The sequence below is a fragment of the Hyla sarda genome, unplaced genomic scaffold, assembly GCF_029499605.1.
Source record: "Hyla sarda isolate aHylSar1 unplaced genomic scaffold, aHylSar1.hap1 scaffold_672, whole genome shotgun sequence".
Taxonomy (NCBI): Eukaryota; Metazoa; Chordata; class Amphibia; order Anura; family Hylidae; genus Hyla; species Hyla sarda.
Genome location: NW_026610689.1, coordinates 19,643 through 30,000, shown reverse-complemented (window position 1 = coordinate 30,000; position 10,358 = coordinate 19,643). Strand labels below are relative to the sequence as shown.

At 41.0% G+C, this 10,358-nt stretch overlaps 3 pseudogenes; all 3 read right to left on the bottom strand.

The window, feature by feature from the left end:
• Positions 1-4,072: 4,072 nt before the first annotated feature.
• Positions 4,073-4,175, bottom strand: LOC130343176 (U2 spliceosomal RNA; annotated as a pseudogene).
• A 3,123-nt stretch (positions 4,176-7,298) lies between these two features.
• Positions 7,299-7,401, bottom strand: LOC130343173 (U2 spliceosomal RNA; annotated as a pseudogene).
• Positions 7,402-8,917: 1,516 nt separating this feature from the next.
• Positions 8,918-9,020, bottom strand: LOC130343175 (U2 spliceosomal RNA; annotated as a pseudogene).
• Between the last annotated feature and the right edge of the window lie 1,338 nt (positions 9,021-10,358).

Below are 10,358 nucleotides of genomic sequence, written 5' to 3'. Positions count from 1 at the left end.
TTGTCAAGTGCACCCATGTTTGCAACTCCAACAATACACACATATATATGTATGTATGTATGTATGTATGTATGTATGTATGTATGTATGTGTATCTATCTATCTATCTATCTATCTATCTATCTATCTATCTATCTATCTCTTTCTCTGTCTCTATATGTATATATATATATATAATTTTTTTTTCTTTTAAATATTTATATATATATATATATATATATATATATACATATATAGAGAGAGAGAGAGATGGAAATACTTTTTTAAACATGTTTTCACCTTTTTTTTACCTTCCTTCTTTCCTCCTTTTTTTCTATGCTGCTGCTTCTTATTTTTCTTCTTTTTCAGACCCTATCATTGCACTATTGCTTATTCAATACCACCAGCAGATGGAGACACTATATTACAACATTAGTTGTGAGCAGCAGTTTGTACAAACAAATGCCTCATAGCTGATGTCCTATCCATTATTGCAATGGATGGCTGGCTGGCTGGCAACATTTGTTTTAATTATTCCAATACCACAGTACCAATGCATGGTCAATTAACAAGATTCAGCACCCACTACCTGAAAGACAGCTACCTATCATGTCATGTCCAACCTGCACAGGTGTGCTGGTTGCTGAGCTTATTCAATTAAAGAGGACATTCAGCAGCAGCAGTCCTGTGCCTGGTCGCTCCAACAGGGGCCAGACACAAGCAGCACCACCTATTGTCTTTTGCCTGCAGTAGGGGCCCACTGGACTAGCCAGCAAGCAGCTGCAGCAAATAAACAGGTAATCTTTCTTTCCAACACTGAACCCTGGTGGTGCACTTAATATATGCTACCAGATAGGGGACATATCAGATATTAAACTGATATAAACAGACACCACATTTGATACCAGCCAAAAGGAAGAATGAGAAGTGATAACTGTGAAAGGGGAGGAACCAACGCTGTCCCCTTCACATGCACCATCACTACTTGTAGGAAGGGAGGCTGGCTGGCAGCCTCCCATACACACTCTGGCTGGGTGGCAGTCACCCACCAGTACACACAGCAGACCCTAAACCCATATCATTATTGCTAAGCAGGAAGATGGGAGTCCATTTCACTCTGATGGACCATTTTTAAATGCAATCCATAACCTGGCTTTGGCAGGAACCCTTCTTACTCCTCCTACTTGCATTTGATACTGGGTTTAGGATCTGCATAGGAAACACACACACACACACACACACAAGCACACACTTACCTGTGTTGCCTGCTGACGCCTCCTTGGCTGTCCCCAAACGGTATAAAACCAACAGCCACGGGAAGCTGTAAGGATAGAGGACATACCTGCATCCTATTGGACTCACTTGTCTTGGTTAAATCCAGCTTAATTGAAAACCTATGGATCTGCTGCTTCTGCTCATGGCAGTGCTGCTTCTGACAAGGCTGTTCTTTGGTGGGCCTAGGTGACATCACAATCTCCATGGTTACATACACAACAAAGGTCAGATATTGTTTACACCTGGCCATGCCAGTGGTATTGAGTAGCATATCACAGTGCTAAGGGTCCTGGATGCAACAATCTTTCAATGGGGAATAGCCGCACTGAGTTTGTCAAGTGCACCCATGTTTGCAACTCCAACAATACACACATATGTATGTATGTATGTATGTATGTGTGTATGTGTATCTATGTATCTATGTGTATCTATCTATATCTATCTATATCTATCTTTCTCTTTCACTCTCTCTTTATGTATATATATATATATATATATATATATATAATTTTTTTTTCTTTTATATATATATATATATATATATATATATATATACATACATATATAGAGAGAAAGAGAGATGGAAATACTTTTTTAAACATGTTTTCACCTTTTTTTTTAACCTTCTTTTTTTCTTCTCTCCATGTTTTCCTCCTTTTTTCCTATGCTGCTGCTTCTTATTTTTCTTCTTTTTCAGACCCTATCATTGCACTATTGCTTATTCAATACCACCAGCAGATGGAGACACTATATTACAACATTAGTTGTGAGCAGCAGTTTGTACAAACAAATGCCTCATAGCTGATGTCCTATCCATTATTGCAATGGATGGTTGGCTGGCAACATTTGTTTTTATTATTCCAATACCACAGTACCAATGCATGGTCAATCAACAGCAATGACACCCCCATGTCAATTAACAAGACTCAGCACCCACTACCTGAAAGACAGCTACCTATCATGTCATGTCCAACCTGCACAGGTGTGCTGGTTGCTGAGCTTATTCAATTAAAGAGGACATTCAGCAGCAGCAGTCCTGTGCCTGGTCGCTCCAACAGGGGCCAGACACAAGCGGCACCACCTATTGTCTTTTGCCTGCAGTAGGGGCCCACTGGACTAGCCAGCAAGCAGCTGCAGCAAATAAACAGGTAATCTTTCTTTCCAACACTGAACCCTGGTGGTGCACTTAATATATGCTACCAGATAGGGGACATATCAGATAGTAAACTGATATAAACAGACACCACATTTGATACCAGCCAAAAGGAAGAATGAGAAGTGATAACTGTGAAAGGGGAGGAACCAACGCTGTCCCCTTCACATGCACCATCACTACTTGTAGGAAGGTAGGCTGGCTGGCAGCCTCCCATACACACTCTGGCTGGGTGGCAGTCACCCACCAGTACACACAGCAGGCCCTAAACCCATATCATTATTGCTAAGCAGGAAGATGGGAGTCCATTTCACTCTGATGGACCATTTTTAAATGCAATCCATAACCTGGCTTTGGCAGGAACCCTTCTTACTCCTCCTACTTGCATTTGATACTGGGTTTAGGATCTGCATAGGAAACACACACACACACACACACACACACACACACACACAAGCACACACTTACCTGTGTTGCCTGCTGACGCCTCCTTGGCTGTCCCCAAACGGTATAAAACCAACAGCCACGGGAAGCTGTAAGGATAGAGGACATACCTGCATCCTATTGGACTCACTTGTCTTGGTTAAATCCAGCTTATTTGAAAACTTATGGTGCTGCTGCTTCTGATCATGGCAGTGCTGCTTCTGACAAGGCTGTTCTTTGGTGGGCCTAGGTGACATCACAATCTCCATGGTTACATACACAACAAAGGTCAGATGTTGTTTACACCTGGCCATGCCAGTGGTATTGAGTAGCATATCATAGTGCTAAGGGTCCTGGATGCAACAATCTTTCAATGGGGAATAGCCGCACTGAGTTTGTCAAGTGCACCCATGTTTGCAACTCCAACAATACACACATATGTATGTATGTATGTTGTATGTATGTATGTATGTATGTATGTGTATCTATCTATCTATCTATCTATCTCTTTCTCTCTCTCTATATGTATATATATATATATATATATATATATATATATAATTTTTTTTTCTTTTAAATATATATATATATATATATATATATATATATATATATATACATATATAGAGAGAGAGAGAGAGATGGAAATACTTTTTTAAACATGTTTTCACCTTTTTTTTACCTTGTTTTTTTCTTCTCTCCATGTTTTCCTTCTTTCCTCCTTTTTTCCTATGCTGCTGCTTCTTATTTTACTCCTTTTTCAGACCCTATCATTGCACTATTGCTTATTCAATACCACCAGCAGATGGAGACACTATATTACAACATTAGTCGTGAGCAGCAGTTTGTACAAACAAATGCCTCATAGCTGATGTCCTATCCATTATTGCAATGGATGGCTGGCTGGCAACATTTGTTTTAATTATTCCAATACCACAGTACCAATGCATGGTCAATCAACAGCAATGACACCCCCATGTCAATTAACAAGATTCAGCACCCACTACCTGAAAGACAGCTACCTATCATGTCATGTCCAACCTGCACAGGTGTGCTGGTTGCTGAGCTTATTCAATTAAAGAGGACATTCAGCAGCAGCAGTCCTGTGCCTGGTCGCTCCAACAGGGGCCAGACACAAGCGGCACCACCTATTGTCTTTTGCCTGCAGTAGGGGCCCACTGGACTAGCCAGCAAGCAGCTGCAGCAAATAAACAGGTAATCTTTCTTTCCAACACTGAACCCTGGTGGTGCATTTAATATATGCTACCAGATAGGGGACATATCAGATATTAAACTGATATAAACAGACACCACATTTGATACCAGCCAAAAGGAAGAATGAGAAGTGATAACTGTGAAAGGGGAGGAACCAACGCTGTCCCCTTCACATGCACCATCACTACTTGTAGGAAGGTAGGCTGGCTGGCAGCCTCCCATACACACTCTGGCTGGGTGGCAGTCACCCACCAGTACACACAGCAGGCCCTAAACCCATATCATTATTGCTAAGCAGGAAGATGGGAGTCCATTTCACTCTGATGGACCATTTTTAAATGCAATCCATAACCTGGCTTTGGCAGGAACCCTTCTTACTCCTCCTACTTGCATTTGATACTGGGTTTAGGATCTGCATAGGAAACACACACACACACACACACACACACAAGCACACACTTACTTGTGTTGTCTGCTGACGCCTCCTTGGCTGTCCCCAAACGGTATAAAACCAACAGCCACGGGAAGCTGTAAGGATAGAGGACATACCTGCATCCTATTGGACTCACTTGTCTTGGTTAAATCCAGCTTATTTGAAAACTTATGGTGCTGCTGCTTCTGATCATGGCAGTGCTGCTTCTGACAAGGCTGTTCTTTGGTGGGCCTAGGTGACATCACAATCTCCATGGTTACATACACAACAAAGGTCAGATGTTGTTTACACCTGGCCATGCCAGTGGTATTGAGTAGCATATCACAGTGCTAAGGGTCCTGGATGCAACAATCTTTCAATGGGGAATAGCCGCACTGAGTTTGTCAAGTGCACCCATGTTTGCAACTCCAACAATACACACATATATATGTATGTATGTATGTATGTATGTATGTATGTATGTATGTGTATCTATCTATCTATCTATCTATCTATCTCTTTCTCTGTCTCTATATGTATATATATATATATATATATATATTTATTTTTTTTTCTTTTAAATATATATATATATATATATATATATATATACATATATAGAGAGAGAGAGAGATGGAAATACTTTTTTAAACATGTTTTCACCTTTTTTTTACCTTCTTTTTTTCTTCTCTCCATGTTTTCCTTCTTTCCTCCTTTTTTTCTATGCTGCTGCTTCTTATTTTTCTTCTTTTTCAGACCCTATCATTGCACTATTGCTTATTCAATACCACCAGCAGATGGAGACACTATATTACAACATTAGTTGTGAGCAGCAGTTTGTACAAACAAATGCCTCATAGCTGATGTCCTATCCATTATTGCAATGGATGGTTGGCTGGCAACATTTGTTTTTATTATTCCAATACCACAGTACCAATGCATGGTCAATCAACAGCAATGACACCCCCATGTCAATTAACAAGATTCAGCACCCACTACCTGAAAGACAGCTACCTATCATGTCATGTCCAACCTGCACAGATGTGCTGGTTGCTGAGCTTATTCAATTAAAGAGGACATTCAGCAGCAGCAGTCCTGTGCCTGGTCGCTCCAACAGGGGCCAGACACAAGCGGCACCACCTATTGTCTTTTGCCTGCAGTAGGGGCCCACTGGACTAGCCAGCAAGCAGCTGCAGCAGTAAATAAACAGGTAATCTTTCTTTCCAACACTGAACCCTGGTGGTGCACTTAATATATGCTACCAGATAGGGGACATATCAGATAGTAAACTGATATAAACAGACACCACATTTGATACCAGCCAAAAGGAAGAATGAGAAGTGATAACTGTGAAAGGGGAGGAACCAACGCTGTCCCCTTCACATGCACCATCACTACTTGTAGGAAGGTAGGCTGGCTGGCAGCCTCCCATACACACTCTGGCTGGGTGGCAGTCACCCACCAGTACACACAGCAGGCCCTAAACCCATATCATTATTGCTAAGCAGGAAGATGGGAGTCCATTTCACTCTGATGGACCATTTTTAAATGCAATCCATAACCTGGCTTTGGCAGGAACCCTTCTTACTCCTCCTACTTGCATTTGATACTGGGTTTAGGATCTGCATAGGAAACACACACACACACACACACACACACAAGCACACACTTACCTGTGTTGCCTGCTGACGCCTCCTTGGCTGTCCCCAAACGGTATAAAACCAACAGCCACGGGAAGCTGTAAGGATAGAGGACATACCTGCATCCTATTGGACTCACTTGTCTTGGTTAAATCCAGCTTATTTGAAAACTTATGGTGCTGCTGCTTCTGATCATGGCAGTGCTGCTTCTGACAAGGCTGTTCTTTGGTGGGCCTAGGTGACATCACAATCTCCATGGTTACATACACAACAAAGGTCAGATGTTGTTTACACCTGGCCATGCCAGTGGTATTGAGTAGCATATCACAGTGCTAAGGGTCCTGGATGCAACAATCTTTCAATGGGGAATAGCCGCACTGAGTTTGTCAAGTGCACCCATGTTTGCAACTCCAACAATACACACATATGTATGTATGTATGTATGTTGTATGTATGTATGTATGTGTATCTATCTATCTATCTATCTATCTATCTCTTTCTCTCTCTCTATATGTATATATATATATATATATATAATTTTTTTTTTCTTTTAAATATATATATATATATATATATATACATATATAGAGAGAGAGAGAGATGGAAATACTTTTTTAAACATGTTTTCACCTTTTTTTTACCTTGTTTTTTTCTTCTCTCCATGTTTTCCTTCTTTCCTCCTTTTTTCCTATGCTGCTGCTTCTTATTTTACTCCTTTTTCAGACCCTATCATTGCACTATTGCTTATTCAATACCACCAGCAGATGGAGACACTATATTACAACATTAGTCGTGAGCAGCAGTTTGTACAAACAAATGCCTCATAGCTGATGTCCTATCCATTATTGCAATGGATGGCTGGCTGGCAACATTTGTTTTAATTATTCCAATACCACAGTACCAATGCATGGTCAATCAACAGCAATGACACCCCCATGTCAATTAACAAGATTCAGCACCCACTACCTGAAAGACAGCTACCTATCATGTCATGTCCAACCTGCACAGGTGTGCTGGTTGCTGAGCTTATTCAATTAAAGAGGACATTCAGCAGCAGCAGTCCTGTGCCTGGTCGCTCCAACAGGGGCCAGACACAAGCGGCACCACCTATTGTCTTTTGCCTGCAGTAGGGGCCCACTGGACTAGCCAGCAAGCAGCTGCAGCAAATAAACAGGTAATCTTTCTTTCCAACACTGAACCCTGGTGGTGAATTTAATATATGCTACCAGATAGGGGACATATCAGATATTAAACTGATATAAACAGACACCACATTTGATACCAGCCAAAAGGAAGAATGAGAAGTGATAACTGTGAAAGGGGAGGAACCAACGCTGTCCCCTTCACATGCACCATCACTACTTGTAGGAAGGTAGGCTGGCTGGCAGCCTCCCATACACACTCTGGCTGGGTGGCAGTCACCCACCAGTACACACAGCAGGCCCTAAACCCATATCATTATTGCTAAGCAGGAAGATGGGAGTCCATTTCACTCTGATGGACCATTTTTAAATGCAATCCATAACCTGGCTTTGGCAGGAACCCTTCTTACTCCTCCTACTTGCATTTGATACTGGGTTTAGGATCTGCATAGGAAACACACACACACACACACACACACAAGCACACACTTACCTGTGTTGCCTGCTGACGCCTCCTTGGCTGTCCCCAAACGGTATAAAACCAACAGCCACGGGAAGCTGTAAGGATAGAGGACATACCTGCATCCTATTGGACTCACTTGTCTTGGTTAAATCCAGCTTATTTGAAAACTTATGGTGCTGCTGCTTCTGATCATGGCAGTGCTGCTTCTGACAAGGCTGTTCTTTGGTGGGCCTAGGTGACATCACAATCTCCATGGTTACATACACAACAAAGGTCAGATGTTGTTTACACCTGGCCATGCCAGTGGTATTGAGTAGCATATCATAGTGCTAAGGGTCCTGGATGCAACAATCTTTCAATGGGGAATAGCCGCACTGAGTTTGTCAAGTGCACCCATGTTTGCAACTCCAACAATACACACATATGTATGTATGTATGTTGTATGTATGTATGTATGTATGTGTATCTATCTATCTATCTATCTATCTCTTTCTCTCTCTCTATATGTATATATATATATATATATATATATATATATATAATTTTTTTTTCTTTTAAATATATATATATATATATATATATATATATATACATATATAGAGAGAGAGAGAGAGATGGAAATACTTTTTTAAACATGTTTTCACCTTTTTTTTACCTTGTTTTTTTCTTCTCTCCATGTTTTCCTTCTTTCCTCCTTTTTTCCTATGCTGCTGCTTCTTATTTTACTCCTTTTTCAGACCCTATCATTGCACTATTGCTTATTCAATACCACCAGCAGATGGAGACACTATATTACAACATTAGTCGTGAGCAGCAGTTTGTACAAACAAATGCCTCATAGCTGATGTCCTATCCATTATTGCAATGGATGGCTGGCTGGCAACATTTGTTTTAATTATTCCAATACCACAGTACCAATGCATGGTCAATCAACAGCAATGACACCCCCATGTCAATTAACAAGATTCAGCACCCACTACCTGAAAGACAGCTACCTATCATGTCATGTCCAACCTGCACAGGTGTGCTGGTTGCTGAGCTTATTCAATTAAAGAGGACATTCAGCAGCAGCAGTCCTGTGCCTGGTCGCTCCAACAGGGGCCAGACACAAGCGGCACCACCTATTGTCTTTTGCCTGCAGTAGGGGCCCACTGGACTAGCCAGCAAGCAGCTGCAGCAAATAAACAGGTAATCTTTCTTTCCAACACTGAACCCTGGTGGTGCATTTAATATATGCTACCAGATAGGGGACATATCAGATATTAAACTGATATAAACAGACACCACATTTGATACCAGCCAAAAGGAAGAATGAGAAGTGATAACTGTGAAAGGGGAGGAACCAACGCTGTCCCCTTCACATGCACCATCACTACTTGTAGGAAGGTAGGCTGGCTGGCAGCCTCCCATACACACTCTGGCAGGGTGGCAGTCACCCACCAGTACACACAGCAGGCCCTAAACCCATATCATTATTGCTAAGCAGGAAGATGGGAGTCCATTTCACTCTGATGGACCATTTTTAAATGCAATCCATAACCTGGCTTTGGCAGGAACCCTTCTTACTCCTCCTACTTGCATTTGATACTGGGTTTAGGATCTGCATAGGAAACACACACACACACACACACAAGCACACACTTACTTGTGTTGTCTGCTGACGCCTCCTTGGCTGTCCCCAAACGGTATAAAACCAACAGCCACGGGAAGCTGTAAGGATAGAGGACATACCTGCATCCTATTGGACTCACTTGTCTTGGTTAAATCCAGCTTATTTGAAAACTTATGGTGCTGCTGCTTCTGATCATGGAAGTGCTGCTTCTGACAAGGCTGTTCTTTGGTGGGCCTAGGTGACATCACAATCTCCATGGTTACATACACAACAAAGGTCAGATGTTGTTTACACCTGGCCATGCCAGTGGTATTGAGTAGCATATCACAGTGCTAAGGGTCCTGGATGCAACAATCTTTCAATGGGGAATAGCCGCACTGAGTTTGTCAAGTGCACCCATGTTTGCAACTCCAACAATACACACATATATATGTATGTATGTATGTATGTATGTATGTATGTATGTATGTATGTGTATCTATCTATCTATCTATCTATCTATCTCTTTCTCTGTCTCTATATGTATATATATATATATATATATAATTTTTTTTTCTTTTAAATATATATATATATATATATATATATATATATATATATATATATATATACATATATAGAGAGAGAGAGAGATGGAAATACTTTTTTAAACATGTTTTCACCTTTTTTTTACCTTCTTTTTTTCTTCTCTCCATGTTTTCCTTCTTTCCTCCTTTTTTTCTATGCTGCTGCTTCTTATTTTTCTTCTTTTTCAGACCCTATCATTGCACTATTGCTTATTCAATACCACCAGCAGATGGAGACACTATATTACAACATTAGTTGTGAGCAGCAGTTTGTACAAACAAATGCCTCATAGCTGATGTCCTATCCATTATTGCAATGGATGGATGGCTGGCTGGCAACATTTGTTTTAATTATTCCAATACCACAGTACCAATGCATGGTCAATTAACAAGATTCAGCACCCACTACCTGAAAGACAGCTACCTATCATGTCATGTCCAACCTGCACAGGTGTGCTGGTTGCTGAGCTTATTCAAT